This window comes from Xyrauchen texanus, chromosome 14 (genome assembly GCF_025860055.1).
Source record: "Xyrauchen texanus isolate HMW12.3.18 chromosome 14, RBS_HiC_50CHRs, whole genome shotgun sequence".
Taxonomy (NCBI): domain Eukaryota; kingdom Metazoa; phylum Chordata; class Actinopteri; order Cypriniformes; family Catostomidae; genus Xyrauchen; species Xyrauchen texanus.
The window spans coordinates 28,517,694-28,532,893 of record NC_068289.1 but is presented as its reverse complement, the minus strand read 5'-3'; the positions used below and the strand labels follow the sequence as shown (position 1 = coordinate 28,532,893).

At 38.8% G+C, this 15,200-nt stretch overlaps 1 pseudogene; it reads right to left on the bottom strand.

Moving 5' to 3' along the window:
* Nucleotides 1–10,450: 10,450 nt before the first annotated feature.
* LOC127654651 (citramalyl-CoA lyase, mitochondrial-like) overlaps nt 10,451–15,200 on the bottom strand; it is a 108,236-nt pseudogene continuing 103,486 nt past the window's right edge.

The following is a 15,200-nucleotide window of genomic DNA, read 5'->3' as shown; positions in this document are numbered from 1 at the left end:
ATTTGGCTGCTTTAGTATAAGGTCTTGTATACAAGTGCTGGAGAATTAAAGTTTCACACGGCCCATTTATATTTAATGCTTGTAACACTGAATTGGAAGTTCAATATTAGCTCATATTTATGAAAATGTGTGTGTATATATATATATATATATATATATATATATATAGCCAATAGATATGTAAAGTTTTTAAAGATTAGATCAACCAGCAGAAGCAGCATCTTGTTTTGTCAGTTCAGAGCTTAAAAATAGTCAGAAATATGTCTACTAATGAATGGCTATAAATAACAATAATTTTGTTGTGATAAACAATTTCTGAGCAATTCATAGTAAAGCATTTCATATATTTCAAAAAATGTTCTGTACTTTAAATTCTCGGAAATGTGTAGTAAATAAACAACAACAATAACTTGGAAAATTTGTGATGGCATTAATTGAAGTAATTAGAAATCTTCAACCTGTTCTACATTAAACAAATGCTTGCAATTTTCATTTATTTCCAAAACAAACAAAGATTAAGAGTACTCAACAAGGAGTCTATTCCTCTTGGCCCGGTTAATGACATTGCTTGTAAGCATATATTGTGTTAACAGGAAATCACATACACAAAAAAATGCAAGTTAAATTTTAAATTGTATTTGAGTGGATATCTGTTTATCCAGCACAACAGCTGAACCCTTTTATCGTTAACACATATGAATCATCCTGTCAGTCTGCATGAGAAAACTGTCATAATATCTGGCCTCTCCACAACATCTGTGGGCCTCCAAACTTGGTGCTGGTCCAAATATGGATCCCCAGGACTGGGAGGCTTTCCAAGACACTTGGTGATGAGAGCAAGGTCGTCCACGGACATGTCCAGGAGCCAGAGCTCTACACCTGGCCCGTTCAGCCTGTTCTGCATTATATGAAGCAAACCTCAGAGCCACGCGACCACTACTCTGCTTGCCTTGTTTTTGACAGGTCCTGTTTAAATGGCCCTAAATGCGGGTCTGGACTTCCAATTGAAAAACACTCTGTCCATGTGGCACATGTTCAGAAGCATTTGTGGTGCTGTGCCTTGTCCTAGGAGAGGATGCAAATGTTTGATTTAAAAGCTTTTTGGCCTAGGAAACATATTACATGGACATTGTGGCCTGCTTGAATGTGGATTGTGGACATACCAGTTAATGAAAAGTTACTACTGTTGTTGATTGCTGTAGATTTGAGCATTTCCAGTAGATATATTGAAACAATGACCAAAGCTTTACCAAAGTTACTATTTAACTTATGCAACAGTCTCTGTGCATAATTTAATATGCACTGCGATGGCATAGGCTAAAAGAAAGGAACTATGTATTAGCTGTGTACTGTATATAGTTTTCTTGACAAGGCTGGGAAATAACTTTATTTTATAAAAAGCAGTAGCAAAAGCAAGCTAGTGTTAGAACTCCTATTCCCAGCAGCACAGTAGGCCTTTCAAAAAAGAACATTGTGGCTTGATCAACAACCACATCAAAACAAGATGCAAGAAGAGATTTAAAAAAAAGCTTGTCTAAATGCACTGTGACTTATCTCAACAATGAGAAACTGTACAAAGATTAGTGATGTGTTTGACTATACAATTCCAACATTGGTTGCAATACCTACATACAGTACTTGTCATTTAAAATAAATAAAAGTCAATTACACATTATGTGCATTCATGTGACACAATCTTTACTGCATTGGCTTTCCATTTTGATTTTACATTCTGTAGATGCTGATCCCTTCCACATCTGATGAACTACCATGAGCAGCACATCAGAGTCGTGCCTGTGAATATGGCATCTTTCATAGAGGAAAAGGTCAACATTCGGTGAGAGGAAATCATCCTGCACAGCTGGACAGCCACAGTGCTGGACCCTCTCAGTGAGAGAAAAAAAGAGAGTACAAATACACAACTTTCAAGCGTAAGAAGGAAAGGGATGAGGAAAAGAAGAGGAACTCAACAGTCAAACAGTCAAAACCCTCAAAAAAGCCAATTCACTTCTATGCAGTTGTATCTTCATTGACTTGACTTTGTTATATTCTTTTAAACTCTATTGATGATTTGATTGAAGATCTCCAACTAACTTAAATATACAGAACCCACCTTATTTCAGTGAGGGACTAATCCCTGTTTAATAAACCCATAAGCTCACCTCTAGAATCCCCTGGACTACACCTACTGCGTCACCAGCCACCAGAACCCCTGCTAGCTTCACAAGGGTGGCTAGATGTTCTTAAACATCACAAGCCACTTTCTCTGTTTCAAGCTGACCTTGGAATGGCCATTAGACTTGGCTTTGAACTACTGGAACTATCTCTCGTAGACCAGTGTCAAGGGTCCCCCTGAGTTGATAATGACTTGCTTTCATAACTGCTGTGACATTTTGTGAAGGTACGCTAGGTGTGCTCGCAGGCATATCTCCAGAATGCAATGCTTCCTTCCCCCCTCAGCAGGTGCGAATCCAAGCTGCATAGTATGCAATTTGCAGTGCTGTGTTTGTGCATCTCAGAATAAGTATAGGACTAAGCACAAGCTTATGTCCTACCTTGATAAGCAATTCAGCTCACGAGTGCATCAATGCCAATTCAAAATGACCACAAAAACATTTCACACTTAATAAGCAGAGAATATTCGGTTTAAATTTCATAATTCCAAGAAATGTTAGCAACAGTTCTATGAACATTTAGAACATTTTATTATGGCTATACTTGGTAAAACACAGGCCACATTCTATACCATTATACATTTCCAAAATGTTGCCAATTAAAAGTAATTTGACCGTGACCCTTCAATTGTGATGACAGGTAGGATATACACCATGTTTGTTGTCGAAGATAAAAATGGTTTGGGTGAATAAAGATTAATTAATGACATTAAGACCTGATAAAATAATATCAAATATTCAAAATAATCTTGTAGGCCTCTGAATGGCATGCATGACTTCTAGATCCTAGAATCTAGATCCTGTGGATGAAAAAGAGACAAATGAACTTGTTCACTGTGCCCTTACTTAAATGAGGGTTGATGAAACTGATGATAGACTCTGCTGCTGAAGAAGTGATCCCAGTGGAGACTTTACAGTGGTCTGTCTCACTCACAAGACAAATTATATAATTAGGCACATCTCTTAGGGGATGGCCACCTTTGCCCCTTTCTTGACATATTCAAAGTTAAATGACAGCATATCTTGCTAAAATAACGGAGCAAATTCATCTTGGTGACACTAGCCAAATTCTCTTTACAATTGTATTATTTGTCTGGTTTTGGGAAGTCCCTTTGCTTGTTGCTACTTTTGCATAATAGGCACTCAAGGGAAACATTATATTTGATTAAAAAGATCATCTTGATTCATAAGATGGCCTGCCTTAGAGATTTGTGCATGAATCAAAAGAAAATTGTTTAAACATTACAGTTACTTACTTGCATAAATAATATTGGAAGTGTCCACAAATAAAATACAATGCACTGAGATGACTAATCAGTGGAATAAAAGTCATTATTATAAATAAAACGGAGATGTGTTTTTGTCCAATTGAAAACAGGCCCAAGCAAGATAACGCCCATATCTAAAGTGTTATATTTTAGGTCAATTTGAGATATTAGGCATTGCTCTAAATTTGAACGTTTTAAACCATAATTTGGGAAACATAACTTCAGATAAATTGGCGCGTTTGTCTAGATTTCAAACTGACATTTTTTTGTATTGAGCTGCAATCTGAATGATCATGCAACAGAACAAACGGACAAGCTTCCTTTCATCACCTCTTGCTTATTATCATCGGCATTGTTAAAAATTCCGTTGAGGGCCGCATGCTCTGCAAGGGGCTCCGATTGATAAAGCAGAACCCGGGTTCCTGCTCGTTCGGGCAGGGTTAAGCCACCTCTCCAACCAGGCGGCCCCCAGCGGAACCTCATTACTTTGGCTCCTGGAGCAGTCAGCTGCGCTGTGATTCAGACAAGAGAGGCTCCTTACCTGAGCATCACTGCTTCAACACGCCAACAACACAAGCGCATTCACCAATCTGATATGGCAGCTCATCCTTAACTACATCTTCCTGCACATAGAAAGGATAAAACTACAGTTCGTTTCCAGTCTGAAATGACGGTTCATTCCCCGTTATAGCCTAGGTCGGTGACTTAAGTGTGCTGGGACAGCACATTTACTTTTTATTCGTATCATTTATAGAACGAGTTTAATAATTATAACGAGTATAATTTGGGATGTTCATGCAGTCTGTATATTTAGAGCATGCTTAGATGAAGCTGCCATTTCAGCTTGCAGGGCTTTGCGATGTGAAGTTTTGCAAAGTTAATTCACCCCATGTGGTTTCTCTGTTCTAGAGGCAACATTTTTATTGACATGCAAAGAAGCTTTGTGGACGTTTGCGAATGAGTATGGCTTATTAAGACAGAAAAATTAGTAGAATAACGGTCGGGCTTTAGCTAGCCTGCTTGTTTTCCTCATAATATTCAAATAGCTATTACTTGTTTGAAGACACTTCGAAGTCTTTTACAAATATAATTCAGGTATAATTCAATACATGATTTGTATAAAAAGCAGGGTCAACACTATTACATGCCTAAAATCTGAAAATTATACTTGAAATGGGGAAACTTAATTAAAGGGTTGACATACTGCGCAAAGAAAAAATGTTAAACTCTGATTCTTGAACCTTATTTCACTTTACAGTATACTTAACATGGGCGGATAAAGTCTCACGAATTAAGTCTATATTTATATACTTTATGAATATATATTTATAAAGAACTACTTTAGATGGACATCTTATCATTCATGTTAGAATTTTATATGATTAATATTAAGATAATAAACAATATTATACTTTAAATCAGATGGACGCTTTGGCCATTTAAAAAATAAGAAAATATTGGCGTTCAAAAACAGTTTAAAAAACAATGTCGTGGAGATATTTCACCATTTTTGAACGGGAAAATGGCTGTATCTTTATATAGAATAAAACCATGATGTCATAAAGACTCATTCAAAAGTTTGAAAAGAACAGTTCAATATTTCAAATGACGTATTTCATTGGGTCGATGTGATTTTTTTTTTCCGAATCGAATTTAATTTCCATAACATCTCAGCTGTATGACATGCCGCTTTCGAAGATATCAAATAGAGACATACGACTATTTGTTTTAGTGCAAGCCAACCTTTGCTCAACATTGTTCAGAGACTCATCTTGTCCGTAAATATTGAAAACCCCTAACGAAATACTGATTAAGAATCATTCAAATTTCGATCTGATCATTAACTTTAATTATGTCCAAACCATTCGAACGAATTCAGGTCAAGTTTCCAATATGTCAGTTTGCAAAGCCTGCCAAAAACGAGATAAACGTTTAAGAGACTACTTACAAAATATCGTAACAAAAGGAAATTTAGGCTTATAATGGCTTAGAAATGTATTTGTACCATAATCAAAATTAAAATGATTGTTTTGCAAGTTTCTTTTCTCTCACCATGTTGAGTGGATATCTCAGGGTAGGTTACAAAAATAAGTGACTAAACCAGACTTTTACCATACTCAAAATGCCTTTATCATACTGTAAATACAGTATGATAAAGGCATTTTTGGCATATCTTACAAATTAAGGAGCTGTTTTTTGTGTTGGAGATGTTTTTTAAATGCATCATGCATTAGCTATTAATTAAAAATAGGCTACAAAATGGTATTAAAGGGGAACTATTTCCCAAAAATAGGCAATAGAACAGCAGAAATAAACGAGGCTTTGAAAGACCATAAAAAATTAAATGTATGTGTCTAATTCAAAGTCATAATGGTAAGCTGTGGTATTCATTCTTCACAAAGTTCTGTGTCTATAGGACACACATGTTTAATTGGATTAGCGGAGATGATGTCATAAACTACAATTAAGAGCTTGACTGTGCAAACACAGGCACGCGCTCAAATTGTCAACAGCCTACAGGCCTATGAAAAAAAATACGGTTTGAGATATTTATAAAAGTATTTATCAAACAAAAAATATTATTATTATTTTTCAAATAGGCCTACCATAAAATAATAATTAAAATATTTTTTTACAAACGGCAAAATTATTTAACTTTTAGAGTTTCATTTTCAAGCATTTCAAAACAAGAACTATATAAAATAACAAATATATCCTACAATATGGTAATAACTTTTATTAAATAGTCAGTAAATCTAGTAAAATCACAACATATGCCTATATAGACTAGCCTATAGACCAAACATAGCCTATTGCCTATTAATTAATAGCTAATGCCTATACGAGGAAATGCGTTGAATTGAGTTACTTTTCGAGGGAGTGATTCAGTGAGAGCACACGATAGGCATGTTTGTGTGTCCCATCTGACCTATCGCCGCCTACATGAGCACTTCCTGTCCCTGAAAACATTTCAGAGCAGTAAAGTGCATAATCCAACTTTGTAAACGTTCTGATATGATGAAATCAAAATCAATTGTGACTTCAGCCTAATTCATTAGCCTACTTATCGGCAACACTTGTCTGATTAATGAATAACTTTAATTAATAACACATGATTAACAGATCAGTAGTTCAGGCCTACACTTCAAATATGAATAAGTGAAATATACGAGTAAAAGTTTCAAGATGGGCCTATATTAGAATGAACATTAAGCATCATATCTATAATTTTTTTTTTTACATTATTAATGTATTAATTTGTGTTTTCAGTGTTATACATTTTATCATTTTGCCGTCTTGTAAAACAGAAGCAAAACTATTCTAGGGAGAATTGTCAACGCAAAGGTTTATGGCTTGTTAAATGCACAATGTGGACACGGCCATAGCATTTCGGTGGACTTCTGTCAAGACTAGGTGATCAACCAGAGACTCATGTTCACATGTCCCATGGCTCGATACCTGACAGTTAAATCAGTGAGTTGAAAAAGAGTATGCCTATTTAGGTGTCTACCTATGCGGTCATCCCATGACATAGCAAAAATTGGCCTTTAGAATTGCACAAAATGAACGTCAGCTAAATTAGGCCATGCATAGTTGAAATTACATTATTGGCATGCAAGGAAATGTTTAAGACGATAACTATAACAATATACACCATTTATGAAATCAAACACACGTTTTATTGCATGACGTCTTTTATAGATCTTATGTCTTCTGCTATCATAAATGTGGACTTTAATCCACATAGTGCACCTGTTACGCATTATAACTAGGGACAATAACAGATATGACCAGAAAGCAACCTATAAGAGCATAGATCATATATTCCTCTCAAATGCTCTGTATGGATGCATCTGCACCGTTCCATGAGGGTTCAACTGGAAAAGTCTTAACAGCCTAGAAGCAATAAATGTCGCCTTTATGAACAACCATTCTCTTCCTTCCCCCAATTTTGACAGCATCCGGCGGCACACTTCTTAAAGTTCTGTTCTTCTTTCATCAGAAAGCCAGTGGGTGAGATGGGACAAGCTGCGCCGAGCAGTCAAGACACACAGCAAGCTTACTGGCACTCAAAAGCATATCTGTTTTATCGCATCCATGAAAGATATCGCGGGATTTTTTTTAATTTCTCATTCATGATATACAGCCGCTATAATATACATAAAACCACAATGCGATGATGATCATGGAGAAAATGCTACAATTGTACCATTTTGTCACAACAGAAGGAAAAGTCCATTTTCAGGGGAGCTGCCATGGGCCTGTAATTGGGGAATCCACCTATCGGCTGTTCATAAGACTGAACAGTAGGCCTAAAGTGGAAATTACATCGGCCCATTGTGCTCTATAGGGCTGACGTGACGATCAAGGAGAACACATATTTAAAATATATTTAAACGTTAAAAAATATTCTCATAATGCACATTGACTTGAATTTAGCAGGTAATAAGAGACTTAAGATTATTATCATCATTAACAACAAACCTATAACTATGTGAACACTATTCTGCATTTCATTAGGTTTTAAAATAAGTGCATAAATCAATTAAATGAAGAGAGATAGAGTGTGAACTTTGATTGACAAAACAATAATGCTGCTGATCAAACATTATACTTGGGCATCATTCATGAAAGTTCATGGTAAGAAAATAAATATAAAGAGTGCAGAGGGCCCTTTTGAAAAGGAAAATGAAAAAGTTTTCGGAGACTTCTTGTCGCACTGTATCGAGTCGAGATTTACGTGGCCCCTCGACTCGAAGCCATAGCAACAGCAGACAAAGACTGGAGGAGGTTTACTGGGGTTTGTCCTTTGATCTTTCTCCATTTCAAATAAAAGAGTCAGCTCAAAGTCTCCGGTTATTCAGAGAGAACTATCCTTCACTCACATCGGTATTCTACCAAAACATAAAATATTATTTAAAAGAGAAAAACAAATCCCTGCTTACAGTTTAGGAAAAGGGCTAATTTAATGTTGCTTCAGAATTAAGAAACATTATGCTATTTTTGGTGTGCCATCATACGGAAAATCATTCTTGCATTTAAAGCCGTAAAAACTAAGATCTAACATAATCAACAATCTAAGTTATATTTTTTTGGAAGTAAATAAAGTTGTGTCTGGCTCATACATAGGCCTCATTTCAAAATATTAATGTAGTCTAAACTAGAAAACTTTTAAAACCGTTACTATTAAAATCATGACTTTTAGCAAAAATAAAGAAAAACAAATAAAACCACAAATATGGCAAATAGCATAATAATAATAATAATAATAGGCCTAATAATAATAATAACAGCCCACCATTTGAAAGTGAAAGTATTTGGTTTTAATAAAGAATAAAAGGTGTGCAAAAAGGACCTACATTTAAAACGTTTGTACAGAAAAAAAGGTTTTGTTGAAACAGACATGAAAACAACGCTTTTATTTCGTACTATGAATAAAAATTAATAAATAAATTAAATCAGGATCCGGCGATTATTCTAGAGGCTTTGCGACAATTGCATTCATGCAAAGAAACATAAGACATTTTAAGCATTATTAGAGTTCATTTTTAACTCATTATCCTCATTGACAATAAATTCAATTTCATTTCAATTACACGTCATTTCCAAAATGGCTTTTGCCAACCCCTGTTGTAAACGATTCGTTTTATTGCGGGGGAATCATATTTGCTTAAATGAATTTGTCATATATTGTCTTCTAAAAAAATAAAAATAAAGTAATTATTTGGAAGATCCCCTGGCAAGAAATTAGGTGAGTAAAATCCTCCCTGCCACACGGGTCCCATTGAGATTAATGAAAAATATGTAAAACGTTTCCTTTTAATTTTCCTCTGACAGCACTTTGCATACATGCATTTTCTCCGCTGGGTTGATATCAGATAATTTATGAGAGCAATCTCATCACATAACCATCAGGACTGTGTTTCAAGCCTAATTGAGTGCTGTCAAGATTAGGTAAGGTCCTATTCGTGTTAATTGTATTGTACTCTCTTTGGGAATACTAGTAAATGTATTTAAATAATTCCGCATTGTGAGCTAAAAAGATTATGTCAAGTTAGAGGCATAATAGAATTGTCATGAAAAATGACAAAGAATCAGGAGAAAGTAGCATTTTGCTGATCTCTAGTGACCTCAAATCTTTTAAACCAAGAATCTTTCACTCTGCAGAACAGTTTCAAGATAATTAATACAATTTACAGTACCTTTGGAGTACAGATCAGAATTCCATTGACAAATATAATCTCACTGTGTATTAAATAATAAGGTGCAAAATAGTAAATGATCACACATCTCAGTTTCAAATAGTAAAGACACATTAATGTGGACACTTCTGAAAAGGCACAAACACAACTGATGTAGCCGTTTAATGGGAGGGGGTAGTCACACAGAAGTCCTCTTTAGTGTCATATCAATTAACAAACAAATATCTATGATATATGGCACAATGCATCAAAGTAGCATTTTCCAGCTCTGTCCATTGGCCTGTTGATCCCACGGTCTCAAGCTCTGACTGAGAGTCTTCAATACTTGCTTGAAAAGTGCTTAGGAGAGCAAAAGGGCTTGTCTGACACGAATCCACAACGAAGATTCTAAAGAAAATGAAAATTAAATGAGTGTATATGGCAGAGAGGGGACAAGGAGAGAATTGTGGGCTGGGTGCCAGGCCGTCAGCATATCGTCAGCCCTTTGGGCTGTTCACAATGGCGGCTCCAATCTTTCTGTCTGCGATCTTTGGTTGGCACAGAGCTCAGGACTGAGATGCTCACCACAGACTCTATTGATCACTCCATATCCAGTCTTGCTTTTTTGTTGGGGCCTTTATTGCCATAGTGACCAACGGAACCATCAACCATCCCCCACACCAGACAAATCCACCCCTGTCATTTCTGCCAAAGGTCTCATCAGTCCATGGGAGCCAAAGACCAGCAATGAGTGGGAACAGAGTGTACTGTAAAATGCATTCATAACAAATGTGACAAAAAAAAAAAAAAAAAAAAAAACCTCCCAACAACTCCTTCAAGAGAAATCCTGGAGCTTTATTTGAAAAGTGGCATTCTTGACAAAGTGTGTGTGTGTGTGTGTGCAGAACATGGGCAAAATCGACAACGGAAGCACGTTTTTTTTTACTGCTTGGGCAAGTTCATGCAGATTCGGAACCACTAGGATCCACTGCCCGAGTAACAAAGCAAAGGAAAGCACGGAAAACTGCTGATATTTACATAAAGGAAAAAGGACAAACTGCGGTGCCCTTTGTGTACGTGTTTGCGAGCAAATATGTTCAACACCACTGAGCAGGTCGGTTTAGAGCTTACGCCAGGCTGCAGACACATTCAGGCCTCCTCTTAGACAACAGACTGGCTAACATAATCCCCTGAAACAAAGGCCTGTAATTTAGAGCGGGCACACAGACTCATTCGCTCTCTGTTGGTTTTAGTAAATTCATGCCGGCTTCTTGGCAAATAGCACTTTGATGTGCAGGGGCCTGGAGGAGCCTTCAGGCTGAATGGAAGCTCAACGGCAGGGCAGCTCTGTTTGTTTGGCCTTTCACTGGGCATGCACAACCTTTGCCACAGACAATCGTCTGTCCTGACACGAGAGAGGCAGGGGGTGGGCACCGCCACACACACAAACACAAACTAATGCATAAAATGGTAATGCAACTAAAATACATTTCAGCAAACAAAACAACCCCCCCCAAAAAAAAAAATATTAAATGACTTAAGTTAAACTTCAATTACTCCGCAGAAGAAAAATGTGCAATACAATATGTTCTGTCTTGATTGCAATGCACAGATTTCAGGTGTTGAACAGGCACAGTGGGTGGGCAGCATGGTGCAGATTTCGATGCCTAAGGAACATCGCCAATGTGACAATGTTATGAGTTTGCTTCAGAGATGTAATGTCAATCATACTGTTATGAAACATAAAAGCCCACTAAGGAAAATTGAACAGAACACCAGTTAAAAATAATGCCAGTTGTGTCAGGTATTTTCTGAAAGTATTTATTTTCTTGCACTCTCTGCTGGACTAAGCATTTAACACTAAAACACAAGTCTTTTTAGAGACTCCAAGGATTCAACTGTTAAATGTAATAAAAATACAAATGTTGCAAAACTGTAACTGAAATCAGCTTTTAATTGTCATGCCATTATGATGCAGTGGATCAATAACCTTTTTAGCTTCCAGTTTAAGGCAAAGTTGTGTTTTATACAAGTTGGTTAAAAGTTGGAAAATGCTTTTTATTAAACAAAGATATCTTTACTACAGCATGTGTGAAAAAATTTAAATATTCCCTAATATCTGCAAGAATTAGGGCTGGAAGTCTTTTATTTGCATTTTAAATGCTTAAGTTTATTACACAACTGGACTGAACCAGATATTTCAATCAGCTTACCCTCTCATAACGTCTCAACAAGAAAGGGTTCCAATAATTAAATGACTCATGCATATGCATATTGTTCAAAGAAAATAAATCTGCAGCTAAACTGTATCATAAAAGTAATTCAGATGTATTGGAGTTTGTTCATATTGATATAGTGTCTACAAATGTCAGGTTGACAGGCAGTAAAGCCTCAGGTGGTATTTTGCAAACATTTTCTGAAACAAATCTTCAAGGAGATTAAAAAGGGCACTGAAAAAGTACGGGACAACACAAATAAATCAAGCGACTGTGCCCTGGAATCTTGGATAGCGAGCAAAGAGCCGAACTGGGAGAGTGCCGCAGATGCAACCCCAGGCCATCCTTAGCCTAAGAAATACTGGCAGATTGTACATTACTAGCACATCTCATACATGTACAGCCCTACCGTGCAGAAAACTCAGGACTAAGTGATGCACTAAATTAGGAACTATAATATTCAACACCTCATTTTCTTTCTTCAGGTGAAAGCTGAAAAGCTACAATGCAAGATGCATCGTGGAGGACATCTTGATGCTACGTCACATTGGAAAATAGTAGAGATCTCTGTAGCTCTGGAAAGTGCAACTTTCCCAACTTGATTGCCTCCGGACTGGGGGTGAATTCCTCTTGAACAGCCTTGATCTGGTTAGGGTGGATAACTTTATTTCCTTGAAAGAAAAAAGCACAACAAACAAACAAAATTGACCTCTAACAGCATATTTCAAATAAAAAAAATTCCTAACTATTTCTCAATTTCAGGGCGCAACGTATCTGACCAAATCTAGAGACCTGAATTACCAACTAGTGTTGTCATCAGGGGAGAGACAGCCGGGATGTGCAACATTCAGTACGTTTACATGCACTTTAAAAGTTCAATTTCAGTTGGACTAAAACAATAATTAATCTTATTAAAATGCTTTAATATGATTGAAACTGCACCAGTCTGCATTTTTGCAAAAACGGACTAACAGACACTCACTGAGCACTTTATTAGGAGCACCAATACACTTAATCATGCAATTATCTAATCAGCCAATCAAACAGCAGCGCAAAGAATATTTTTTATCTCTGTGATTTCAACTGTGGCATGATTATTGGTGCGTGTGACAGAGCGGGCAGAGGAGGGGCGCGCGCACGGGCTCGTGGGCGCGTTTATTAACTCTAACACTCGAGCGGGTCGTAACTGCTTTATGTGAGTGTGCTCTGATAGGGACACGGGATGTGTAATGCTTGTGTGTAGGGGTGAGCACTGGATTGTGGGCACATTTTCTACACATAAGGCATGTTTACTCTTTACAAGATTTCTTTGGGTTGCCGTGAAAACGGCGTTTGAGTGCAGGCAAACGGGTAGTATCACCGGCTTGTTGGCTGCTGAATCCACCACTGCAGTAGCCTGAGAGAAGGGGACTGACAGGGGGCGAAGCTTTGACGGTGGTCCGGCCGTGGCGGGACTGAGCCGTCATTTTCTCAACAACGCTAGGATGACTTCGGTTGCTCAGGTTTCAGCACAATTTTAGGCCGAGGCCCGCAGGGGGGCGGCGGTCCGCGGCGGCTGTCTGAGCACGATCGAGGGCGGCCGCCCTGTCGACGCTGAGAAGTCTGGCTTGTTGAGCTGGGTGCTGTGAAGAGGCTCGTGCAGGAGGCTGGTCACGTGGGCGGCCTGCAGAGGAGCTAGCGCGACGAGGCAGAAAGAGATTCATGGCTTGGGTGGCTTCGAGAAACGGTCAACAATGCCACTCACCGCGGAACCGAAGAGACCGGACAGAGAGAGCGGCGCGTAGTGCGTTCAGCTTCTCCCATGTCGGCTAGTCAGATCTGAAACAGCCTCTGTCTGTAAGACGGCCATGGAATGCAGAGCAGATGCGGCTTGGCCGGCGGTGGTATAGGTGCGGCCAACACAGGCGGAAGTAGTTCTGTAGGCCTTAGACGGGAGCACCAGCTTAGACCGCCATCTCGCGGAGGGCGGGCAAAGGTGCGGTGTGGAGTCTGTTGGGAGCCTGCTCAGGGGGCGGTGACCACTCGAGCCCGAGGCGGTCGACGGCGTTTTTTTTCTGAATGGAAGGCGGCGCGGCGGCTTCGGTCCTGAGCGCTTCGAGTCGAGCCCGCAGGGTCGACATCGGCAGCTCCTCGCAGAGATCGCATCCGCCTTCAGCGAGGGCGAGCTCTGCATGCCCCACTCCCAGGCAGAGAGCGCAGATGACGTGGCGGTCTCCGGTGCTGAGAGGGGCGCGGCATGAGGCGCAAGTGGAGCGAAGCATCTTTAAAAAGACGCTCGTACTCTTTTGTGAAGTTTGTAAGAACTAGCTTGCTTTAAAAAGGATACGTCGCCGGATGGCGCAGCTCGCAGGACGGCTGAAGGTGGCGAAGACGGCCGGCTTCTTCGAACGCTGTCCACGCTTGCTTGATGCCCCTCGAACGGCGACGCGGCTTCCAGTTCAGAGATGCGAAGAGCTTCGCTGAAGAGATGAAAACCAGGGTTCCAGCCTACGAACTACGCTTATATGCACTCTAGTCACGCCCATTTTGGCGGGCTTTGAAGCAGTAAGCGCGCGGACGCCTCTCATTGGACGCGAGTTCGCCCAAGTTCGTCTATAGGCTGCAGCAGTTGCCGCAGAGCAACCAATGAGCTCGCTAGCTAGCCCGCTCAAGGTCTGCAGTTGCTGCACGGCGTTGACAAATGATACAAACTTAAGGATAATTTTTTGGCTTCAATATCTCAGAAAAGATGAATCTTTCCCGTAGCGTAAGCTAGCTTACGCAATACTCGTTCCCTCATCTAGAGAGAACTGAGGTTACGTAGGTAACCGAGACGTTTCAATGACATTTAAAATGAAAGTAAACATACTGCTAGATAATGCGATTGCTGCTCAGCTTCGCCAAGTATGTATACATGTTAATTGGACCACAATTGGCCTCAATGTGCGCATGCAAGCATCAAAAGAAAAGTAATGCGCAACATGTATTTCACATGGCTAATTTGACGTTCATCTTTCAAACATTCGATTACACATTATCCCCTTCAGAGAGCCGCTCACATTCTTCACATCTCTTGTAACACAGGCTTGTTGCAGACAATCGCTAACAGCTCTAAGGTCTTCCATCAAATATTATAACATCTAAAAAGATCTTTGCTGGCAATGTAATATCATATGAAGAAAGACTTAATGCAAAGTAATTGTTGATGTTTTTTTGGCTGATACGGCAGCTTTTGGTAACCAATGTCAGTGTAAACAGTTTAGTTGCCTAGCAAGGAAGGCTCCAACATGTCAAATAAAATGTAGAGTCAAATAGGTTCTTATTTAACTGAAGATAAAGAGTCTAAATCATTTTAAAAAGAGAACTATTTGTCAAAAGCAC